We start from the raw sequence: 25241 nt of genomic DNA on the forward strand, positions 1-25241 counted from the left end.
ACTTTGGTACCAAAAACCTGATAAGAACAATATGAGAAAATAAAATGTAGGTCAATCTCACTTGTGAGTGTAAATGTAAAAATCCTCAACAGAACAAATGAAATGCAGCAATATATAAATAGATGAATGCATCACGACCAAGAAGACCTAATCCTGAGAATAAAAGCTTAGTTTAATGTTAGAAAACTGATTTATGAAATTCATCAGAATAATAAATTAAGAGATTAAAAACCATATGATTATCTCAATAGATGCAGAAAAAACATTCGATAGAATTTCATTTCTAATCATGTTAAAATCTCTTTGCAAATTATAATGAGGAGGGAACTTCCATAACCTAATGAAGAACATTTTAAAAAAACCTATAACAAACATCATACCTAACGGCAAAACGTTGAAAGCATTGCCTTTAAGGTTAAGAACAAAGGTAGCGAATCCGAGCTCGGGGCGGGCCCGCGTCGGGGTTGGGGGCGTGGGGGGGGGGGGGGGGCGCGGCGCGGGGGCTGCCGGGAGCTAAGGCGGCCACAGGCATGCTGCTCTTCTGCCCGGGGTGGGGGAACAGGCTCATCATAAGGAGGGCCAGCGCTGCCACCGCTTCACCTGCAACGTCTACTCCTACGTGCACAACATCACCTGCAAGGTAACAAATCGGAAGTACCCAAAGCTGAAAGAAGTGCATGATGTACTTGGTGGAGGAGCTGGCTGGGAGAACGTCGACTCTACTGTAGAGCCGTGTCCCAAATGCGAACATCCTCCAGCCTATTTCAGGCAGCTCCAGACCCGCTCTGCTGACCAGCCGATGACCACCTTCTACAAGTGCTGCAGTGCCCAGTGTGGACACCGCTGGAGGGACTAGGCTGGGCTGGTCCTGCTGCAGCAGTGTCTGCTCACCTGTCCCCCGGGAGGATTCCCATCCAGGAGTGTGAACTGTGTGTCCTGAGGGTCTTTGCTGGTGTGGCGGAAAGCTAACCTTTTCAGGGAAGCCAACCAGGGTGTCAGGAAATGCAGTCCGTCTGCCAAGCAGGGTTGAACTCATTACTGTCCCAGGGATTTCGTGTGTGGGGAGGATGTCCCTAACTGAGTGCACTTTGCTGAAGGTCCTGTTCATTCATCCTTTCTATTTATCAACATTCATCATCCAACCAACACTCTTAAATAGCTACACTCTTGGCACAACTAATAAAGGAAAACATTAATTTAGTTCACTAGATATTGCTAAATATTTAACTGTTAAATGCAAACTTATTTAATCAAAATTTCTTCTGAATATTTGATTAAAATGAAAAGTCTAAAAATAAATAAATACAAAAGAACAAAAGTAGTTGGCTTCAACAGTTCCGTTCAACATTTCACTGGAAGTGCTAGAACAAGCAATAAGGTAAGAAAAAGAAAAGACATAAACATATACATAGAGAAGTAAAACTGTCATTATTTGCTGATGATATGATTGTATAAGTAGAAAATTTAAAAGAAGCCACCAATAAGTTATTTTAATTAATAAGAGAATTTAACAAGTTTGCTGGATAAAATCAATATACAAATCCCCAATGGAAGGAGATTTTGTAATATGTAGCAAAATTACATATGCAGTTACCCTTTGATAAAGCAATCCTGTTTCTATTAATATATCTCAAAGATAGCAAAATGAAAAGAAGTATGCACAAGAGTACTCATTGCAGCACTCTTTGTAATAAGAATGAAAATAACCCAATTGTCCATCAGCAGGAAACTGGTTGAATAAGCTGATTGTGAATGATATATCCACATATTGAGTACCTTGCAGTTTAAAAAGGAATGAGAGGGAGAGAGAGAGCATGCATTCTCTTCTTTTTTATTTTATTTTTTTATTGAAGTATAGTTGACATACTATATTATGTTAGTTTCAGGTGGATAACATAGTGATCTGATGTTTATATACATTATGAAATGATCACCACAATAAGTCTAGTAACCATCTATCACCATACAAAGTTATTACAATATTGTTGACTATATTTCCTATGGTGTGTATGACATCCCTGTGACTTATTTATTTTATAACTGGAAGTTTGTACCTCTTAATCCCCTTCACCTATTTTGACTAACCCCCCACCTTTCTCCCCTCTGGTAACCACCAGTTTGTTCTCTGTATCTGAGTCTGTTTCTGTTTTGTTTTATTTGTTCATTTGTTTTGTTTTTTAGATTCCACAGGACACGGCAAGAAGGTCACAGCAAGAGCACAGGACACAGCAAGAACTGCAAACCAGGAAGAAAGCCCTCACCAGGAGCCAAATCTGCTGGCACCTTGATCTTGGACTTCCCAGCCTCCAGAACTGTGAGAAATAAATTTTGGTTGTTTAAGCCAACTAAGTAAAAAAAAGGAATGAGGCATGCCTCCATAGTCTGCTGTGGAACATGTCTCCATACTCTGCTAAAAGCAAGGTGGAAAAAAGTGCATATATTGTGCTACGATTGGGTAGCAATGAATATGTAGATTTGTCAGTTTATATTAAAATAAATCAAACAAGGATAAGTAAAAAACTAAAATAGAATGATTATCTCTAAGGGGAAGAAAGGAACAGGATGAAAAACAAAAGCTAGATCTCTCTGAATACAACTTGTTTTATAGAGTTATTTTTGAAAACATGTAAATGTTTTACATAATTGGGAAACAAAATTACATAGTCCCTAAAAATCAAAAGCAAAATGAAACAAATCTAACTGTATATTGCGTTGCTGTAATAACAACATAGAGAAAATTATTCTAATTGACTTTAAAACATAGTAATTTGATGATGCACTTCTAAAGAAATATATCCTAAGAATTCTAAAATATATAATCACATTGTTAGTAATAATATTGCTATTGCTATTTTGAAACTAATATAGATAGATGAGAGGAGAAAGAGAAAGAAAGCAAATAAACAATTATGTCAATGTGGTTAGGAACCAAGATTCCAATGTCATATGTAAAATCAAAGAAGTTCATGAACTCATAATGTACTTAATATTTAATCTTTTTAAAATGCACATTTCTTAGCTCTGTCCACTAAAAAGCCTGAACCAATGACCAACCCACTAAGTACCATGAACACCAGACTGAGGTCCTTAAATACCATTTCCTACTAACAGGAACCAGGGCTCCTTGGAGAAATGGCAGATTCCAGGAAATATACAAGATGGGACTGTAGCATATTGCCAAAACGGCAGCAAGGAAGCTGTCAAAGACTACTGAGTTGTGTAAAATGGACTCAGAAGCCACTTGAAGAGATTGCCAGGGGTCAAAGACGGGACAGTTTGAGCGTTACTAAAAATAATAACAACTATAGATTTAAACACATCACATATATTTAAGTCCAGGAGTTACTTAAGATAAAAACAAACAAATGACCAATTAAAAACCTCTTCCTTGATTGCCTTTAAGGATACTAGGAAATCATGCCATTATTTTGAAAAGTGAAGAATAAAGGAAAAAATCAAGAATTTATATTATCTTTTCTGTTCCTCAGAGACACCAGATAGTTGATAAGAAAAAGTTTCCCTTTATTACTGCTTATAAATGAAGGAATAATAAAATTAGAATATCATATATTTGGAACCCTTGTGATCATCAGTGGTTGCTAACATCACATGAAGAGAGAGAACTAAATATTGTGTGTCTCATAAGGGAAGTATTACACCAGTATCTGTGAACTTAATCCTCCCACCCTCCCAAGGAATCTAACTTGAATCAGAGCAGGCCCTTAGAGCTGCCAGTTTACAGGAAACAGGGAGAGAAGAGCATGTTCATATCATAGAGATTCCGTTAGCAAAATCTAAACTGTGGCAAATCGTAAAGGCCAAATGACCTATTTCTTCAGCAAATAAAACTGCAAGAAAAAGAGGGGAGGAGGAAAAGAGAACGCGGGGAGGTGGCAGCCCTACGATTTCCTCAGAGTCCCACATTTCTTCTATCTGTTTCACTCTCCTGAGATGGCTGCTCAGCCTCCAGGTCTTGTACCCACATCCAGGAAGGAAGAAGGGAAAGGGCCAAATGCTTGAAAGCCTTTCTTTGGTTTAGAAGGGCAGCCCTTTTCCAGGGATTCTAACTATGAATCAAGCAGAATTCCGTCTCCTGCAATCCCCAGCTACAAGGTCGTTAAGGAAGATGACTGTTTTTAACTGGGCACTTGTCTCAAACCAAACTGGGTTTAGCTTGGTTAGGAAGGAGCGGAGAGTGGATACTGAGCAGTGGCAACACTTGTCTCTGGCACAGAAGGCTTTGTATTGTCCTAGACACTGCTTCATCTGACAAGACAGAGAGATGGCTGGGGTCCAGATCACAGCTCACGACTTGGAACAGAGGGCCATTTCTGACTGCTGAGGAAATCTGAGGTCGTGTTCTCATTAGTACATACTACAACCAAGGTTGCTAACTAGCCAGTTTACTACATAATAATGTATGCATTCACAAATGGCATTCCTTTCTTCCCCCAATCCTGACTTCTTGCCCTAATGCCGTTAAACATAAGGAATTGTCTTTAAAACTCTGCAAGCTTAATTTCCTCCTTTCTAGACATTGATCTCCATCATAGCCTATACTTGGAGGTATTTTTCATGTTTTAGATATGTCATATAAAAGAAGAATGAGATGCTTTTTTTTTTTTTTTTCTGAGGAAGATTAGCCCTGACCTAACATCTCAGCTCTTTTTGCTGAGGAAGATTAGCCATGAGGTAACATCTGTGCCCATCTTCCTCTATTTTATATGTGGGACACCTGCCGCAGCCATGCACTGGTCCATGCCCAGGATCCAAACTGGCAAACCCGAGGCCACTGAAGCGGAGTGTGCAAACTTAACTGCTGCGCCATGGGTCCAGCCCTGAGATCCTTTTACTTTTGACTTAAGTATTCTCCCTCTACTTCAATAGAACACTGAAAATGATATAAAATCATATTATTAATACCATCAACCTTAGAATCTATAATAAATTACTAGTCTATGCCAGAGAATTAAGCCAAAGTTGGGAAAGTTATTTCTTCACATTTCTCCCTATCTTGTTTCTACCCATAGAAGGAAAGAAGGTTTTTTAAAAATTAACATTCTTTATTTTTTAGAGCATGTTATGGTCTGAATTGTGTCCCCCCAAAAAGATATATGGAAGTCCTTAGTACCTGTGAATGTGACCTTATTTGAAAATAGAGTCTTTGTAGATAATCAAGTTAAGATGAGGGCAGTAGGTGAGTCCTAATCCAATATGACTGGTGTCCTTAGAAAAAGGGGAAATTTGGACCCAGACACAAAAACGCGCAGAGGGAAGATGATGGGAAAATGGTCATGTGATGATGGAGGGGGAGATTGGACTGACGTAGCTGTTAGCTGAGAACACCAAGGACTGCCAGCCGCCACTGGAAGCTAGGAAGAAGCGAGGGAGGGCTCTCCCCAGAGTCTTGGAGGGAGCATGGCTCTGCCAACACCTTCATTTCAGACTCTGACCTGCAGACTGTGAGACAATACATTTCTGCTGTTTTAAGCCGTCTAGTTTGTGATACTCCATTACAATAGCCCTAGCAAACCAGTAGAGAGCAATTTTAGGTATATGGGAAAATTGATCAGAAAGTAGAGGGTTTCCATATGTCCCCTTGCACCTGTGCCCCCGACACATGCACACAGTTTCCCCTACTATCAACATCTTGCATTAGTGTGGTGCTTTTGTTACCACTGGTGAACCGATATTGATACACTATTATTAGCTAAAGTCTATAGATTACATTGGAGTACATTCTTTGTATAGTACCTTCTGTAGTTTTTGTGTGGACATCAGTTTTCAACCTAACTGGATAAATACCAAGGAACACCATTGCTAGACAGTATAGTAAGAGTATATTTAGTTTTGTGAGAAACTGCCAAACTATCTTCCTAAGTGGCTGTATCATTTTGCATTCCCACCAGCAATGAATGAGAGATTGTGTCGATCCACATCCTTGTCAGCATTTGGTGTTGTAAGTGTGTCATGGTATCTCGTTGTTTTAATTTGCAAGTCTCTAATGGCATATGATGTTGAGCATCTTTTCTTATGCATATTTACCATCAGTATATCTTCTTTGGTGAGGTGTCTGTTCAGATCTTTTGCCTATTTTTATGTTGGGTTGTTTGTTTTCTTTTTGTTGAGTTTGTATACTTTGCATACCATTCAGTTTCAGATAGATGTTTTGCAAATGCTTTTTCCCCATTCTGTAGCTTGTCTTTCGTTTAACAGTGTCTTTTGCAGAGCAGGAGTTTTTAATTTTAATGAAGTACAACTTATTTTTTCTTTCACTGTGTTTTTTGATCTAAAAAGCCATTGTCAAGCATGAGGTCAACTGGATTTTCTCCTATGTTATCTTCTGTGAGCTTTATAATTTTGCAGTTTACTTTTAGGTCTATGATCCATTTTGAGTTAACTTTTGTGAATGATGTAAAGTCTGTGTCTAGATTTATTTATTTGTGTGTTCACATCCAGTTATTCCAACACCTTTGGTTGAAAAGAGTATCCTTTCTCTACTGAATTGTCTTTGTTCCTTTGTCAAAGATCAGTTGACTATCTTTGTGTGGGTCCACGTCTGTGCTTTTTATTCTCTTCCATTGATCTATTTGGCTATTCTTTTACCAATACAACACTGTCTTGATTACTGGAGTTTATGGTAAGTCTTGAGTCAGGTAGTGTCAGTCCAACTTTGTTCAATATTGTGCTCGCTATTCTGGGTCTCTGCTTTTCCATATAACTTAAGACTTTAGGATCAGTTTGTTGATAACCGCAAAATAACTTGCTGGAATTTCGATTGGGATTGCATTGAATCTGTAGATCAATTGGGGAAGAACTGATATCTTAACCCTACTGAGTCTTCCTATCCATGTACGTGGAATCTCTCTCCATTTATTTAGTTCTTTGCTTTCTTTCATCAGAGCTTTGTAGTTATCCTCATATAAATCTTGTACATATTTTGTGAGATTTATGCCTAAGCATTTCTTTCCCTTTTTTTCAGTGCTAAGAAAAGAGGATTTTTAAAAAGTATTTTTAAAAGAAAATAAAATTAGAAAGCTTGGCAATTACAGAGAAGTAAAGTAAAAGAAGAACAGTTAAGCTGCATAATTCAGGGTATAATTCCAAATGCAAAATACCAAAAGAATGGAATACAGTTTGCTAAAAGGCATAAAGAAAACCCCAAAGGCTTCCTTAATGAAAGAAACATGCAGAAAACAAGCTGAGATTTACAAGAAGAGCCTAGAAAACACTTTAGGAATGGAGCTGGCTTTCTACACGGCAGAACACACCTGGCCAGCAGGGCCTTTAGCGCGCACCCTGCAACAGGCCCTGAGGATGGCCCCAGGCAAGGCAAGGAGAAGAGGGAGAGAGAGAAGGCGCAAGCAGTGCCCTACACACCCTCAGATCTCTCTTTCATTGCTCAGAAAGCCAAGTCAAGGATCTGAGACATCACCTCTTCCGAGAAAGCACAGATTTTCAGACAGACTACAGGGAAATGCCATCCCTGTCCAAAATTAGACATCTCAACTCACACATGAGGATAACGAGGACAAAGGAGAGATCATTTACCAGATGTTGTTTATCAAGTACAACTGCTATAAATCTTCTCTTGGAAAGGGAAAAATTGTTACTGACAAGCCACTTGGTGGTAGAGATTGGACCCTGAGAGTAGGTGTTTCAGAAAACCAGAAAATAAATGAGACAATTAAACTGCTCTTGGCAGAAATGAACAGGGATTTTGGAGTGGGGAGTGCTGAGAGCAGAGGGAGAAAAGAAATAGAAAAACCAGAGGATGACTGAGCTAGATGGCATGATGTCAGAAGGGCTGGGCTCCAGCGTGGAACATCCGACTTCATGATTTTCGGGGTCATTTCAAGGTCTTTTGGGGGCTATCACATACCCTGATCCTGTTCTCATCTTCCCATTCCATCATTTGTGTCTGCTAGACCTAATTGCTTTGTGTGAAGTCAAGATTTGGGGTGGAAATCAAGGAAAGGGGGCTGACCCACATCTGGGTCAGCACAGAGAGAAGTAAAGAAGCTGCGGAAGATAAACACAGTGATCTCAAAAGGGCCCCGAAGCAGTGATTCAAAGAGAGACGTGACTGTAAGAAGACACATTTCAGCGAACATTTCTTGGAGATGTAAGCTATGAGCATCAAACGCTCAAGTAGGTCACATAAGAAACAAACAAGTCTCCTTTTTAAAAATGACATCCAGCATTAACTGAGTGCTCTTCATGTTTCAGTCTTTGTGTCAAGCAATTTAAAAGTATTGTCTCCTTTGACCATATAACCCTATGAAGGCAGGACTCTTATCATTATCTTTATTTGCAAATAAGAAAATTGAGACTTAGAGAAAGTAATAATTTGCCCTAGGGCACTCAGTTAGTGACCCAGCCAGGACCTGAGCCCAGCCTGGCTGACACCAGAGCCTAAAGCTCACCTGTGACGCTTTAGAGCCATTTTTCTGGATCCACTGGCAACAAGGCCTCATAGCTAACTAAGAAGTCTTCCAATTCACTGAACCTCTTTCTGTGGAGGTCACCAAACCATCTCCCCATTGCAAAATCCAGTAAGCTGACTCCTGGGTCACAAAAGAAGCAGAACTCAGTTTTGTTTTGTTTTTAAATGACAATAGCTAAAGTTAATCGTGCACAAGCCAGGTGCTTCCTCTCCAGCTCCTTAAAACTTTACTTTTTCTCTGCAGCACCATTTGGCTTTCATATTTAACTTGTTTATTTGTCTGCTGTGTCTTCACCAAATAGCTGCCCCCAACAGCAGAGCTTTCTGTTCTTTTTTGGTTTTTTTTGAGGAAGATTAGCTCTGAGCTAACTGCTGCCAATCCTCCTCTTTTTGCCTGGCCCTGAGCTAACATCTGTGCCCATCTTTCTCTACTTTATATGTGAGACACCTGCCACAGCATGCTGTGCCAAGCGGTGCCATGTCCGCACCCGGAATCCAAACCCTCAAAGTCTGGGCCGCCAAGAAGTGGAACGTGCGCACTTAACCACTGCGCCACCAGCTGGCCCCTCTGTTCTATTTTATTTGCGCTCGATAAAAATTTGTATAAGCCTTAATATTTAACCAAGAGTACAATTTGGAGACATGTTGGTAGTTCTTTAAAAAGTTAATAAGCATCTACTCTATGACCAAATAATTTCACTCCTAGATATTTACCTAAAAGAAATGAAAATATATACCGCCCCCCCAAAAAAAGTCCTGCACGAGAGTGTTCATAACCTTATTCCTTACAGGCAAAAACTGGAAACAACTCAATGTCCATCAACAGGGGAATGGATACATAAACTGTGTTATATCCCTTAAACAGAATAGTACTCAGCAATGAAAAAGAACAAACTACTGATAGAAAAAGCACTATGCATGAATCTCAAAAGCTTATGGTGGGGGGCTGGCCCCGTGGCCGAGTGGTTAAGTTCGCGCGCTCCGCTGCAGGCGGCCCAGTGTTTCGTTGGTTCGAATCCTGGGCGCGGACATGGCACTGCTCATCAGACCACGCTGAGGCAGCGTCCCACATGCCACAACTAGAAGAACTCACAACGAAGAATACACAACTATGTACCGGGGGGCTTTGGGGAGAAAAAGGAAAAAATAAAATCTTTAAAAAAAAAAAAAAAGAAAAAGCTTATGGTGAGTGAAAGAATGCAGAAACAAAAAGATAATGGAATGTATTATCTCATATGATATGACTTTAAAGAACAGGCAAAGTTAATCTCTGGTAATAAATATCAGAGCAGGGGCTGGTCTGGTGGCACAGCGGTTAAGTGCACATGTTCCGCTTGGGCGGCCTGGGGTTCACCGGTTCAGATCCCGGGTGCAGACATGGCACCGCTTGGCAAAAGCCATGCTGTGGTAGGCATCCCACATATGAAGTAGAGAAAGATCGGCACAGATGTTAGCTCAGGGCCAGTTTTCCTCAGCAAAAAGAGGAGGATTGGCAGCAGTTAGCTCAGGGCTAATCTTCCTCAATAAATAAATAAATAAATATCAGAGCAGTAGGTCACTGGCATTGATGGAAGGGTCTAAAAGGAGTTTCTGGTTCTGGAAGTAAGGTGTGTTCTTGATCTAGTTTTGGGTGGTGATTACAGAAATGTAAACAAGTGGTGAAAATTTTCAAATGGATCACTCAAGATGCATGTGTGCATCTTATGATATATAGATTATACCTTAACTTTTTAAAGACTTGCTTTTTGACTGTTAGCCAAAAAGAGTTGGAGAATTTTTATTTTCTCTTGGGAAGCAGTGTGATTTAGTGAAATAGAATCCCATTTACTGGCTGGAAGGCCTCTTAGCCTCTGTTTACTCACACGTAATTGGAAGAATATGATGCTTGCCTGATAGAGTTTTTGTTAGGATTAAGATAAGGTGTATAATGTGCTCAGCATCTTAGTATCTGGCACAAAATAAGTATTCCAAAAATGTTAATTTTCTGTCTTGCTACTAAAAATAAAAGACAATTCTCTATCCTGATTGCTTTGCTCCAACTAATTCAAGGTTTGGGCTATCTTTTATGCCCACTGGCAATTCTCTGAGCATACCTCTGTTCTTTAAAAATTGAAAAATTCAATCCATTAGACCACAAGTGCTTTTGACCCCGATGCAAAGGGAAACTAGGTCAAATTGAATCAATTTAGATAATGGCAGGGTTAAAAGTCTTCTCTGAAGTCTGTTCCCTAAACTTCAGACCTGTCTTTTTTTCTCACAGCAGTGAGTGATAGCAACTGCTCATTGACAAAGGCCTTTAAAAACTGTCATTTTGATTCTCAAAGTAAATGTCTGCTAAAGGTTTTAATTTGGTTGGTGTCATCATTTTATCATATTATTAGAAAATGAAAGTAATTATGGGTTGATTTTGCATTATTGACTTATATGATGATTTCTGTTGCTCTCAAGTCAGAGCCACCATTAAATCTTTGATATGGCTCCCTTAACTCATTTTACAGAGGGGCATCATGACACAACCAGTTTAGCTAGAGGTTAGCTCTAAGCCAGGCTGTGAGAATGAGCCCTTTCGCCTGCAGGAACCACAATGACAGCCACAGGGCTCTGAGAGGCTGTGGCTGGCAGGCAAATCTGAGGACTTCAAGCCCACATCTGAGAACCTGAAGATGGTATGGGGGGGAGGACCTATGATGACTCAAAATCTGGTCACCCCTAGGCTGACCAGAGGTTTTCCTGATAACCTGCCTTCAGAGAGCATATGAGAGTGACAGACAAACACAGCTCCACCCTCCAAGATTCTGACCCTCCCTTCAGCTCTGCCCAGGAAGTCCCTGCCCATCCACCCCCCCTCCACCCCCACCCCACGCAGGGTGACTATCCACCTGGGGCAGCACAATGTCTCCTTTACATTCCCTCCATGATTAGACTTGATCAGATGGTAGCCAGGCTGGGAACAGACCGCACGCTTCCAGAACCAATGAGAAGCAGCTATTGCTAAACTCCACCCGTTTCCTAGTTTTGACTGCAGGTGTCCCCTTCTACCTAAATCAGCGGTCCCGGAAAACTCAGCCAACCGATCCCCAAGATTTGCCTTCCACCTTCAGGTTTTCCTTGTGGTCTGGTATCCTTGGATCTTATTGGAATTAAAGAATGGAGATGTGGGACCCTACTTTCTCTCCAGCTCATCAGTGCCACATGGGATATATTATTGATTAAGGTAAATATTATGGAGCCTCTGTGGCCTTGGGCAAGTTTTTCTTTCTAAGCCTTAGTTTCCTCTTCTATAAAATGAGGATGATAATACTTACCTCATAGGGTTGTCCTGAAGATTGAATGAGGAGATAAATATAGTTTCTGGCACAATGCCTTCAGAGTAAGCACTCAACAAATAGTAGCTATTGCTGTGTGTAATTATTTTTACAATAACATCATATAACCTTGCTCTCTCCTACTCATGGTCCCAGGTAGTATTTTCTCTCCATACTTCACTATTATGTTGGATGTCTCAGCCATGTTGGTACTCCCAGGGAGTTTTTCCCAGACACCCTGAATCCACTGTATCAGAGAATCTCACCTTTTCTTAGGTCTCATCTCTCTTCAAAAGAGATGGATAAAAGGGGTCCAATAAGATATGATGCTTAGAGAATTCTTCTGAAATTCTGAAAAGTCCTTGTTTCCTCCTATGACTCAGTTTCCTCATATAATTAGCAAATACAAAACTGCTTACAACCTATCAGGTGGGCAGAGGTATGGATTTAATAGGTTAACATTAGTAAAATCTTTGCGTGTGTGTGTGTGTGTGTGTGTGAGAGAGAGAGAGAGAGAGAGAGAGAGAGAGGAAGATTGGCCCTGAATTAACATCTGTTGCCAATCTTCTTCTTTTTGCTTGAGGATGATGGTCCCTGACCTAACTTCCATGCCAGTCTTCCTCTACTTTTTATATAGGACACTGCCACAGCGTGGTTTGATGAGCAGTGTGTAGGTCCACGCCTGGGATCCGAATCTGTGAACCTCAGGCCGCTGAAGCAGAGCACGCAAACTTAACCACTACACCACCAGGCTGACCCCTAGTAAAATCTTTTGACATTATCTAACAAAAATGTTCCCAAGGTGGTACATGCAAGGTGTTTCATGGTTTTCTACTTTTTCCTATTGGTTTCTTATTCCTTAAGCAAGATGAGAGCCACAGAATGACGACTTCTTATTGCTGGAAGGGTCTGTGGAGATCATCTAGTCAGTCGTGCCCTGACTGAGGTCCAAGGAAGGCCTTCAAGTGGGGGCTGTGACCCTCTGAACTATACCTAATTTTGTATGTGTATGCATGTTTTTGGAGAGAGGTCCACAGCTTTCACAGATTCTCAAGTATTCAGTGTCTCAACCTCCTGATTTTACACATAAAGAAGCTAAGGCCTGAAGAGAACAAGTGGGACTTTTCCAAGTTAATTTAAATGTGGTTATATCTAAAGGAGGCCTGCTGTTAAGAGGAGGTGGGGGTCAACTGTCTTACTGTTTCCCTGTATCTTTCCAGTCTTTGTGGTAGTCTTTCCTAGAATCTAGCAGGCTTATCAAGAATTTCCAAAGCCTCCTTGTCACTCATAGACTCTGCTCCACCATCCAGATGGGGTTGCCAGATTTAGCAACAACAAACCAGCAACAAAATAACAACAACAACAAAAGGATACCTGGTTAAATTTTATTTCTACATAAACAATGAATAATCTTTTGGTATAACTATGTCCCATATCTGAAACCCACATTTAATGGGGCAACCCTCTGTGGAGACAACAAAGCCAAATAGGTCATAGTCCTGACCTGTAGCACATTTAAGAAATGTTCTTGTGTGATTGCTAACCAAGAATAAGGGTCTTCTGGGAACAGAGGCCAGGGCCCCCAACTTGGTCTACAAGTCATGGAGGACCCCACAGGAAGTGCATAAATTCATGACCCATGCCTTAAGCAGTAATTTTCTAGGCTAAGAGGGGTGAGGAAAACCTCTGTAAGCTGAGGAAAGCTGAAACTAGGGTGTCAAACTACAGTCCCCTCCTGACCTGCAGGCAGTAAGAGGTGTGGAGCCGCTCCCTTTCTCCTGTGAAGGTCACAATATCTAGGAGCTGGCAGACACAAGGCTGCTGTGGGCTCCCACAATGAATTAGAAGAATGCCTCTTCTACAAGTAAAAACCTGAAATCACTAAATTATCTGTTTTTCAATAATAATAATTACCAAAATGAAGTCAATCTTTATAGATTTTGCAAATTCAACTATTGAATATAAAATTATAGAAAATGAAAAATTTAATCACAAATCATCAGAAACTTAAGGTTCCCAGACTATAAAAATAATTACACTTAACATCTTGCTTTCATGGCGACATTGCCACAATAGTTTCATTGCTAACTTGTCCCAATATCTTGTTTCCTGTAGAAATCATTGCTAGATTTGACTACTTTCCTTATGATGTTTTAGGCCTTAAGTCTTTTAAAGTAAATGTGAATTCTGAGAAACTATATTGGCAAAGTTAAATATATCCTAAGACCTACAGAAGTGTGCAGAAAGGTATCTGATAAGCTATTGCTGCAAATAATGCTAAAATACACTAACAGATGACATACTAGAATTTAGAAAGTAACCTGAGGCTGTTAGCTCCTCATATATTGACATCCCATCAATAGCACACGCTTCCATATGTCCAGTCTTTTTCTGTTGTAAGTTCTCTAGTACAGTCCTGCAGGTTCATTATAAATCTCAAGTACATGGCACCTTAATCGCTGAGGAGGTTGTGTGCTCAGTAGCATAAACCTGTCTTTGAAAGATGTTGTTGTTGTAACAAATATAGAAAAAAATACATTTATTTTCAAATTCATTTTGGATTATAGTTGGGCTGATCGTGGAATTTGGAGCTTAAATGGGTTTCCATTATCCTTTTGCTAATATTTCCTACATTGAAGAAATTGGCATCAATATAAGAGATTTTGCGATTTGTTTAGCACTAATAATATATATTTTACAAATATTGCCTCTTTGTTTTTCTTCAAAACATTTCTGAATGCCTTCAATGCTTTCAGGATCATTATGTACACTGAATTTTGGTTCCTGTAACTCTTTGCTAATGATATTAATTTCACTTAAAACACCATGCCAAAGTAGTCCTGAGCAAATAAATATAAAAGTGATTTTTTTTAAGTATAGCTTTGGCTGAAATCTAGAATTTATATGTTCTTTTGAACATTAAGAATTTCTAAAATAAAATTGTTTATAGCCTCTGATTGACTTTTCATAGCGTGAAGGCATCAACTCAACTTTCCCACCGTGTGTCAAACAATGTTCAAATTTATGTTTGGTAAGTGTATTTCCAATACACTCCAACATTTCATAAAGTTGAAAACAGTTATATAGTTTTGAGATAGTATAAAAATGCCAGTGGTATAAAAAGATGTTATGCGTTTTTTATTTGCTGCGTCATTTCTTACCAAGTTTAAAGAATGTGCAGAACCTGATGTGAGGTGTCAGAGCCCAAGGAGAGTGAAGAGCGTGTCCCTCTATTGGGGCAGCCTGGCGTGGGGCCTCTGACCCTCAAGAGGTGAGGAGGGTACTCACACGGGGTGGAGTTTGGGCAGCAGCCCAGTGCTGGGAAACAGAGCTTGAACAGCAAAAAGATGGAGTCCACACGGAGGGGAGGCCCAGCCGGGCAACGAGTCTGAGAAGGCTGAGGAGGGTGTCCACATGGGTGGGAGCAGCACAGCATGGAGAATCTGAGCCAGTGTGAGGTGAGGAGGGCGTCTGGCAGGGGAAGTGCAAGATTGGTTACATACAGGGGAACTGATCAAATCATGTAAGTATATTAAGGATCACAGGAACCAGGTTTCTCATATTTGGAAAAGGCAGTTACAAATACAGAAAGTCGAAAAGGACTAGAATTAAATCTGTATATTGGACTGGTAGTGAAAGTAATTGAATGAACTCAAGTTCAAAATATACAGATATATAGAAGATGGAAATATTGGAAATATAGATGGAAATGTGTGTGTGTAACCTCTCACACATGTGTATATCTACTCATATATATATATACATGCATGTATATATATTTAGAAATTTTCACTAAATTGCTTGGAAACAATGACAACTCAATAGCAATGAGCATACCTGGGGCACAAATCTTGGCTTCTAATTCCATTCTCCAATTAAAGGAACCAGAAGAAGTTAACTGATTTTAGGGCTGAGCAGAGGCAGTACAAGATAAACTTGGAACATCTTGTTATGCTGAAGCACTTAAAGAATGATGGGGACTTGTCAAAAGAACACAGAAGTCAGTTTGAAGGGGCCCCTACTGGTCACACTGGGGACAACGTGAGCATCATAATAAATAATGATGGTAACAGATTATAATCCATAATAAACTAGGAAATGTACGTCCATGCAAATATAAAAATAAATAATAAATAAAATAATAAATTAGAATAAATGGTTTGATGAGGAACGGGATATTTACATAATGTTAAAATACCACCCCACAAAACACTTTTGAATTTCAGAAGGGAAAAGTATAGCTTCACAGTGGAATAGATTGGCACCTGCTTCCTTAACCAAATTATCAAAGTTACCATCATCAGCAATGGGACAAATCAAAATCCTATGCCACCTCCTGGGATGCAGGGAGAACATAGCAGTACTTCTGCGTTATTCCTGCCAAAGACACATAACCTGGATCTAATCATGAGGGAACATCAGACAAACCCAAACTAAGGAACATTCTAGAACATAACCAGCCTGTAATCTTCAAAAGTGTCAAGGTCATGGAAGTCAAGGAGTGACCGAGGAACTGCTGCAGACTGAAGGAAATTAAGAGACTGACAACTACATGCATCCCATCGTCGGTTATTGGGACAATTGGCAAGATGAGAATGGGGTCTGTGGATGAAATGGTGGTAATGTAACCATGTAAATTTCCTATTTTATTGCTTCTCGGCCTTTTGGCTAAGATCAAGTGTGGTATCTATATTGATGCTTGTGTTGCTGTCATGCAGGAAAATATCCTGATTTGTATGAAATCCACACTAAGTATTCAGGAATGATGGAGCACTCATGTTATCAATGAACTCTCAAACGGTTTAGGAAAAAAAGCTCCTCATTATCTGAGTTTTTGATTGTTTCAAAATAAAAAATTAATAATGTACAGAAGAATTATAGAATGTCCTAGAATATGTTTTAAGTAACTTCCTTTAATCTACTGTGTTTTCCATGCACATTTGCAATATAGCTGTATTCCTGGCTCAAATTATTTTTTACTAGATTGAGTCTTTGTAAGTGTTTTGTAGTATTTTAACTCAGAATTTGTGAAATTTGAAGAAATATGTAATAAAACTTTCAAGTAATAAGTAAATATAAAGTAATATATAAATGACAAGTAGGTAATTTATATACCAACAAAATTTCCATATCATTGAAAATAACTGCTATAATAAAATTAGTGGACCATTTTGTAGTAATTTCTAAGAGTTCTATGTAATTCTTTGTGGCTTAGTAATGATAAATGAATATTAGCTATTAAAAAATTATTTGTGTCACAATGAAAATACTTACAGATTTAAACTGGGAATTCAAAATACCATTCTGTTTTTAGCAAACAAATCTCAGAAGATATGAATAAGAAATCAGCTTCAAAAGATCAGATTTAGCCAGTGTCTAATATCAGTTCAACCCTCTCACCAAAGCTGCTGGGGTTTGTTTCCCAGTCAGGGAACCACACCACTGGCTGTGGCAGCTCCATGTTGCTGTGATGCTCTGCCACAGGTATTCCAAATAGCAGCAGAGTCACCCATGGTTGACAGGTTTCAGCAGAACTTCTAGACTAAGATAGACTAGGAAGAAGGACCTGACCACCCACTTCCAAAAAAATCGGCCGTGAAAACCCTGTGAATAGCAGCAGAGCATTGTCTGATACAGCGCCAGAAGATGAGAGGATGGTGCAAAAAGACTGGGCAGGGTTTAGCTCTGTCGACACAGGGTCGCTAGGAGTCAGAATCTACTCCACGGCACTAACAACAACAACTTAATATCAATGGTGTATTATTTTTAATTTTAAGATGTGTACTCAGTATATGAGTCAGAAAAGCAGCTGTCTAGGAACAGTTTATTTTAGAAATTGTTTGGGCAAAAACCTTTATCCAACTTGTTTCTATTTTATCCTCAAAGCAGAACAATACTCAGACATCTCCCACTTAACATTAGTTAATCCATTCTTGAAACTCGGAAGTTCTGAACAACAACAACAAAAAGTAGACTTGGGTAGGGAAAGAAAGGATTGGAGGATGGTGGTCAAAAGGTACAAACTTCCAGTTATAAGATAAATAAGTATGATAAGGATGTAATGTACAACATGAGGACTATAGCTAACCTGCCGTATGGTATGTAGGAAAGTTGTTAAGAAAGTAAATCCTAATGTAATCAAATGTAATGGGTTCATCTCCTGGTGAGTGTGGAGCCGAAAAGCACAACCAAGGCAGAGGTAGGTGAAGAAAAGGTTTATCACTTGCACAAGCAGTGAAGACCACCAGGAATAGCACCCAAAGCAGTGTCTTAGGGCTCAGGGCTGGTGGAGACATTATGCAAAAGATCAGGGTTTGTTTGTAGCAACTGTGTTCCTTTAAGGCGGTTTGCAGCATGTATACACGTTCTTACATACATCACATGATCTAAAAATGGCTGTTTGGACCCTCCCAGAGAAAGAGAATTTAAGATGCTAATGAGTTAAGGTAACTTTAGGACGCCTGGAGCTGGAACATTTTGTGGGGGTCTTTCTGCAAACGTGCTTTCTCTGCAAAACAGCAACATCTCCAAAACAGAGACAACAATTTCTGCAAAAAAAGAACACAGTTTCTTTTTGTCTGGAAAACACTAGACAGCTTATGTTAGCTGTTAGCAGATCCTCGGTAACCCTTTCTCTGCCTGGTTCCCTGGTCACACTAACAGGTATCATAAGGAAAGGCTTTTTTCTTTCTTTTGTTTATGTTGTATCTATATGAGAAGATGGATGTTGGCTGAGCCTACTTCAATAATCATTTCACAACATATGTAAATCAAGTCATCATGCTGTATGCCTTTAATTTATACTGTGATGTATGTCAATTATTTATCAATAAAACTGGAAAAAAAAAGTAGTTTTTTCCGCACTATTTTCAATGGGAAAACTTATTATACATTTTAGGTCAAGAGAAAATCCCTAACTAACTTACTAAGATGTAACTAAAACACTGAAGAACCTACATGTAAGCGACAAACTCATGAAGGAATAGAAAACATGTGCCCTGATCACTCAACAGTTCATATGCTAACTAGCACTTGCTCTGTATTCCACAGCATGTAGGGTTTGCATGCAGTGTTACATTTGCAGTATAGCACAGCAAATAACAAACAGCGATAAATGGACCTACTAGAGAAAATGGAGACAGACACTTACAATAAATTAAGACGATTTCCTGCACTGCAACTCACCAAGTGAGGTAGACACTTGGAGCTGACAGCACTTGAGAAGCTGCTGCTGTAGACACTTCTGGATCCTGATAAATCTTCAGAGGAGGTGAGTGACACAACAGGATGAAAAAATTGCCAAGAGGAACTCTGCTTCCACTCTCAGCTTTTCCTTGTAGGGTGCTATAGAGGCACGGGGCCATTTTTAAAAGCTGGGCTTTCCCTCTTATGGCCTCAAAGCAAGAACAGGGATAGCACTGTAATTCTAAACCAGCTGTAATTCTAAACGTATTTCTAAACCAGCAGCGTCCAGGGGTTTGATCTGATCTCTTCCAGATCTTCATCATAGACTTTCTCAAGCTCAGTGGTCGAAAATGCCACAGCAGCAGACTTTTTAGGAGCTCTTTGACATCTTTTTTGCTATCTCTTCCCAACCTGGCTGCCTCTTCAAGTGTCATACTTTGCCTGGTTGTCCACCACCTCTTTAGAGGCTTTGAAATCAGCCACAAATTGCGGAGTTAATTTCTTCCACAACCACAGATCGTTTGTAGAAAAACTCTTTGTTATGCCTTATCAGTGGTAGTGAAGGTTTCATCTGCAACCTAGGTTTGAGAATGTTTTCCATATGAATATCAGCAAAAATCTTTGTATTGAGAAATATGTATGTTCTGCAAATGACGGGCTCTGTTGCAAAACCAATACATAGGGTATGCCTGTGTATAGACCTTGTTGGAAGGAGGCACTTTATTTCCATTTTTCAGAAAATTGTTACAACACACTGATTTTAATAAAAAAAGAAGACCGTTTTATGCCATCTACCAAAAATTGTCATAATAAGCAATTAATTGCCCATCTTTGGAGGCAACAAATTAAAAAATATATTTTTTTAATTTTCAAAATAATAAAGATATCTGTAATGTTAAGGGCATCCCTTTAGTTGTGGGGCCTTGTGGCATGGCCAACTTGGACAATTTTACATGGCAGCCAGTAGTCAGATTCATATATCAATTCATTTGGCATCCCATTAAAAGAGAGCCTTGCACATAAGATGCTGACAAGATGGCAGGACAGTGACTTGAAAGTCCCCTTCCCTGCCTTTTTCAGGTGTCCAGACTTCTACCTAACCTACCTCATCAACTCATTGCCATGCTTACTGGAGAGTAAATCCATTCTTTTCCTTGCCCACAGGAGAGAGGGAGAGCAGCTGCTCACCCACTAGTGTGGGCTTCCCATTGCCATCTGCTCCAGGCCCCACGCAACCTTCTCCTCCCTACCTGGAGGTTGATGGGTCAAATGCTAAAACTGGGTCAGTTTTTGGTCATACAACTCTGGTTTTCTCTCTACCTTAAGCCATCTGGATGATGAAAAGCTCTCTAAAACGAATCCTCTTGTCATTGTCACCAGACATGGACCCTAACCCATTTCTCTTGCCCTACTTAAAAAAAAAAAAGAATCTGTTAACGTTAGATCTAATTCTCTTATCTTCTTGCAAGGTGCAGGTGTTCTGTTATCTGAGACCTTGGGGCCTTGAGTTTATGCAGTTTTCAGCTATGTTCCAGGAAGAAGCTCTAAGCAACAACTGCCATGAACCCAGCTGTGCTGCACTGGACCAGGTTGGCCCAGTCCACAACTGCAAGACTGGCACCTGCACACATAGGCTGAAAATTGTACTAACGTAACCTGCACTCATTAACATCATAAACTCCCCTCCTCTGGGAGGGGCAAAGCAGTCACTTTTAGGTCATGCAATGTATGTAGAAGCATGATCTTAAACTGTGCACATGCAAGCTTATGCCCACCTCTACGTGCCATGATGAAACTTCCCCTTTGAATATTCATCCCCACCCCAAATAAAGTTACCCACCTCCCCGTGCTCAGGGGGCCTTAGCTTTGGGAAATTATTCCCTGTGGTCTCCATTTTTCTTTGCAGCATGCCACAAATAAAAAGTAGACTTTGTGAAACAACTACTTCTGGTGCAGTTTGATTTAACTCCCAAGAAAGGACCCATGTTTGGTCCAGTAACATCATGTGCTATAATTCTGCTTCTTCCTCCCAATAAAGTAATGTGTTTTCCCTAAATGTCGGCTTATCAGTTTTATTAACCTAGAAGGAGCCCACAAACATTTATTTTGATTTTTGTAGCACGAATGGCTAAAAGAATTTTGTGATGATACTGATTTTGAGTGAAGTATGTTTTTAAAGCTTCAGGTTGGCAAGTCTGGAATAAGAGGTCTGGTCATAGAGCTGTAGCTTCAAGACTCCAGTGGCTGCCACATTATGGATCAGCAGACCAGAACTGACTGGTTCTGTCTTCTCTAATCATCAGAGTGTATTTCTTTAAAAACATCTCTATTTTCCTCCTTTAGAAATTAATCCTGGGATTTAATGGTAAAAATCAAATTGCTCTATCTCTCTTTAAAAAGTGTTCTCCAAAGTGAAGCTTGAAAGATAGTCCAGTAAAATGCAAGAAGAAAATATTAGTTTTATTTCTATTTAATTTTCATGTCATCCTTTTAAATGCTTATCTTTTGTATATCATTTATAAGGCACATAATAATTTAGAGCAGTAGTATGAGCCTATAATTTATAAATAAATATGCATACATAATATGCTTACATTGCGGTATGTTCTCAAAACTTTTTTTTGAGAAAGAGGTGCACAATAACAAATGCTTAGAGGTTACTGCTCTACGGACCCAGATATTTCCCCAAGTCTCATTTAACTCTGTCCATTCTGTGAGTCATTAGAACCCCTTTACCACCACATTTGTGAAATACTGAAATACGCCCTGTGCAGCATCTAGATCTCATCCCTAACTCAGGCAGTTACTGCTGGTGATGTGGATCAAGGCTGCCCCAGAGAGAGAGACGCAAGGTGTCCTGGCCTACATGCTGATCTATATGACCTGATTCATACCTAAAGTTATACGACCACACAATAACCAGACCCCACCTGCACTGATACCATTTTAATGACTTTTTACATAATCTTTCCTTTGTCTAGTAAAAATAAGTCATATACCCATGCCTTATAAATATAGGCCTAACCCTCAACACATTGCAGCCCCTCACTGCCCACGGGTCCTGTCCCCATGCCTGCAGCCCCTCACTGCCCACGGGTCCTGTCCCCATGCCTGCAGCCCTTTACTGCCCATGGGTCCTGTTCCCATGCTATTCTCTGAGTAAAAGAGCACTACTACCAGACCTTGAGAGTCCAAGAAATCTTTCAATTTCTCGGCTCGCCGAGCCTGCATCACTGGGATTACCTTAAGGGAAAAAGTGGGCCTTGCAGGTTTGCTTTCTCACCTCTGCCTCTATCAGTGGTCCACATACTGAATAGCTAGTGAAGCCCACGTTTGCCAACACAGGCTCTAGAGTCAAAATGGGTGAAGATCCCAGCTGGTCCCTCACTAGCAATGTGGGGCCTTGGGAAAGGGTGTGAATTCTCACCAAGACTCAGTGTTCATCCTAATGTGGAGATGAAGACAGTCTGACCCCCAGGGGGCTGTAGTGAGGATCACGAGATGATGTGGCTCAGATGCTCAGGAGTACCTGGCACACAATAGGCCCTCGATAAATAAAGTTCTACTGATATTACAGTTATTATTATTCATAATAATGAAATTCATAATTTGAGATGACTTTAAAGCAAAGTCCCCTTGCCTGGATATCCAAGACTATCCTCTTTTAGAGTGAATTCTGCTCCACTGTGAAGACTGATTCAGCAAGCTGCCAGTGGTTTCTTCTGAATCTTTTTGGAACTTTTTAAGATCCTCTCAAAAAAGTTCTCAAGAAAGAAAAAGTGGAGAAATATTCTCTAGAAAGTATTTGGGGGAAATGTTTAATTGTGCCAATTAATAGTGCCTTGGACGTAGAAGATGTTCAGTGAAGCCTGCTGTAGACTTAATGTTTGTGTCCTCCCAAAATTCACATGTGGAAACCTAATGCTTGATGGTGTTAGGAGGTGGGGCCTTTGGGAGGTGATTAGGCCATGAGGGTGGCGCCCTTATGAATGAGATTAGTGCCTTCGTAGAAGAGACCCCACAGGGCTCCCTCATCCCTTCCACCGTGTGAGGTTACAAGAAGATGGCCATCCATAAACAAGCGAGGGGGCCTTCAAACAGACACAGTATCTGCCAGTGGTCTTCGACTTCCCAGCTTCCAGAGCTGTGAGAAATAAAAGTTTGTTGCTTAAACCACCCAGTTTATAGTATTTTTGCCTGAGCTAAGACAAAGCTTGTCTCTTATATCTAAAAATAACACAAATAGTAACAATAATAAAAAAGGCACATTGTGGCCAGTGACTGTAATTAATCTCATCCCTCCTCTGTGAAGCCAAGAGCTTGATTAGATTTGGAAGACTGAGTAGAGTATGATTTAAAAAAACAAACACCATCAAGATGTCTAAGTGCTCAATTCCTCTTCCTGTTAATTTTCTGCTAGATCGAAAGAAAAGCCCTAGGCCGGTTTTTGTTGCCACTGAACATAAGATGGACAAATCCCAAATTAGGAAGCCTTGGGGTTTGTTTTGGTTGTGAATGTGTGGAATTATAGAAGCTCTGTTCACTCATTCCAAAGGATATTTCACTGTAAGTTTGCAAGTACATCTCAATCTATCAACTCAGGTGCACAAAAAATGTAATCTTAATTTTTTTAAATGTGTGTAAATTTTTGTTTCAAATCCAATTTGGCCTATTGTTATGAGCTCATTTGTGTCCCTCTAAATTTGTATGTTGAAGTCCTAACCCCAGAATGTAAAAGTATTTGGAGACAGGGTCCTTAAAGAGGTAATAAAGTGAAAGTGAGGTCGTGAGGGTGGGCCCTAATCTGATATGACTGGGGTCTTTATAAGAAGAGACTGGGACACAGACACACACACAGAGAAGACCATGTGAGGACACAGGGAGAAGATGACCATCTACAAGCCACAGAGAGAGACCTCAGGAGAAACCAATCCTACTGACCCTGATCTTGGACTTCCAACCTCCAGAATTGTGAGAAAATAAATTTCTGTTGCCTGAGCCACAGTCTGTGATACTTTATGACAGCCTCAGCAGACTAAGACATCTGTTTCAGAAATGATCTCTTGCAACTTAAGGATCTGCCTCCTTTATTCTAAAGTTTTATTTCTCTTTGGGGGGCTTGTGTGGTGCCACTGTAGGTGAACAAGGCAAATCCTCTACCCTCTAGGTCCTTCTGGCTGGGCTATGAATTAAATTCACATGAGACAGAATAACAGGAGAAAATCAAACAAAGCTTTACAACACAGGGGAAACCCAGGAAAGCTGAGTAACTAGCCAAAATGGCAGAGGCTGTTACCTTAAATACTATCTTCAGCTAAAGACAAAGGAGGATGTTGGGGGTGGAGAGACTCTGTTATGGGAGATTACTAGAAAAGCACAGTAAACAAGGGCAAGGTTATTATGTAGATTTAAGTCCTTGCCTTCCACACTGTTAAGAGTTTCTAGAGAGAGCAGGTCCAGTGGCCGAGTGGTTAAGTTCACGCACTCTGCTGCGGTGGCCCAGGGTTTCCCCGGTTCGAATCCAGGGTGTGAACATGGTACCGCTCAACAAGCCACACTGAGGTGGCATCCCACATGCCACAACTAGAAGGACCCACAACTAAAAATACACAACTCTATACGGAGGGGCTTTGGAGAGAAAAACGAAAAATAAAATCTTCAAAAAAAAAAGAGTTTCTAGAGATAAGGTCATCATCCCCCCTTCTTCCTGGTACAGAGAGGGAGGCATCTTTACAGTTGGAGATTTCCCTTACAAATGTAAATGTCTCTTATAAAGGGTAACTTCTACTTTTCAGAGCTTCTCCCCTGTCTGCAGTTTCTTAAAAGTAACCAGCCCAAAATAATCCTCATGCCAAAGATACACATTGTGGTGTGGCCAATTCTGATCCCTCACACTACTGTGCCAGGGCAGGAGGCTCATGGCATTTACCCTACTGGGCCATCGAGACACTATGAAGCTGTTCTCAGGGCTGGCTACATAATTTGCAGGCCTAGTGGAAAATGAAAATGTAGGGCCCTTTGTTCAAAAGCATGAACAAAGTATTGTTAAAGGTGCAAAGAAAGCTTCTTTCCTCCACAGTCTCTCTCTTGACTTGTCATGAATGGTGCTTTCTATTTGCTATTTAACGTCACTCTAAATAAATAAAAATTTAATTATTAGCATGAATTTTACATTCATCTTTATATTGTGCAATGCCAGTTTTAAATAATTTGTATGTGGACTCACCAGAATTACACAGCTCATATTTCACAGCTGTTACATGGTATTTTGTTCTTATCAGAACAGTGGAAACCCTGCATAAAAC

At 40.1% G+C, this 25241-nt stretch overlaps 1 long non-coding RNA gene and 1 pseudogene across 2 annotated transcripts in view; one reads left to right on the plus strand and one right to left on the minus strand.

Annotated features, from left to right (window-relative positions):
• LOC139082472 (uncharacterized) overlaps positions 1–25241 on the minus strand; it is a 45871-nt gene that overhangs the window by 10046 nt on the left and 10584 nt on the right. The window contains exon 3 of one of the 2 annotated variants that reach the window (XR_011538519.1): positions 18937–19514. The exons of the other annotated variant lie outside the window; for it this stretch is intronic. This is a non-coding gene — a long non-coding RNA (uncharacterized lncRNA). Of the gene's footprint in view, positions 1–18936; positions 19515–25241 lie in introns of those variants that run through there. 2 annotated transcript variants of the gene reach the window in all.
• LOC103561132 (DNA-directed RNA polymerase III subunit RPC10 pseudogene) lies at positions 531–1283 on the plus strand (annotated as a pseudogene).

Source organism: Equus przewalskii, chromosome 1, assembly GCF_037783145.1.
Source record: "Equus przewalskii isolate Varuska chromosome 1, EquPr2, whole genome shotgun sequence".
Lineage (NCBI taxonomy): Eukaryota > Metazoa > Chordata > Mammalia > Perissodactyla > Equidae > Equus > Equus przewalskii.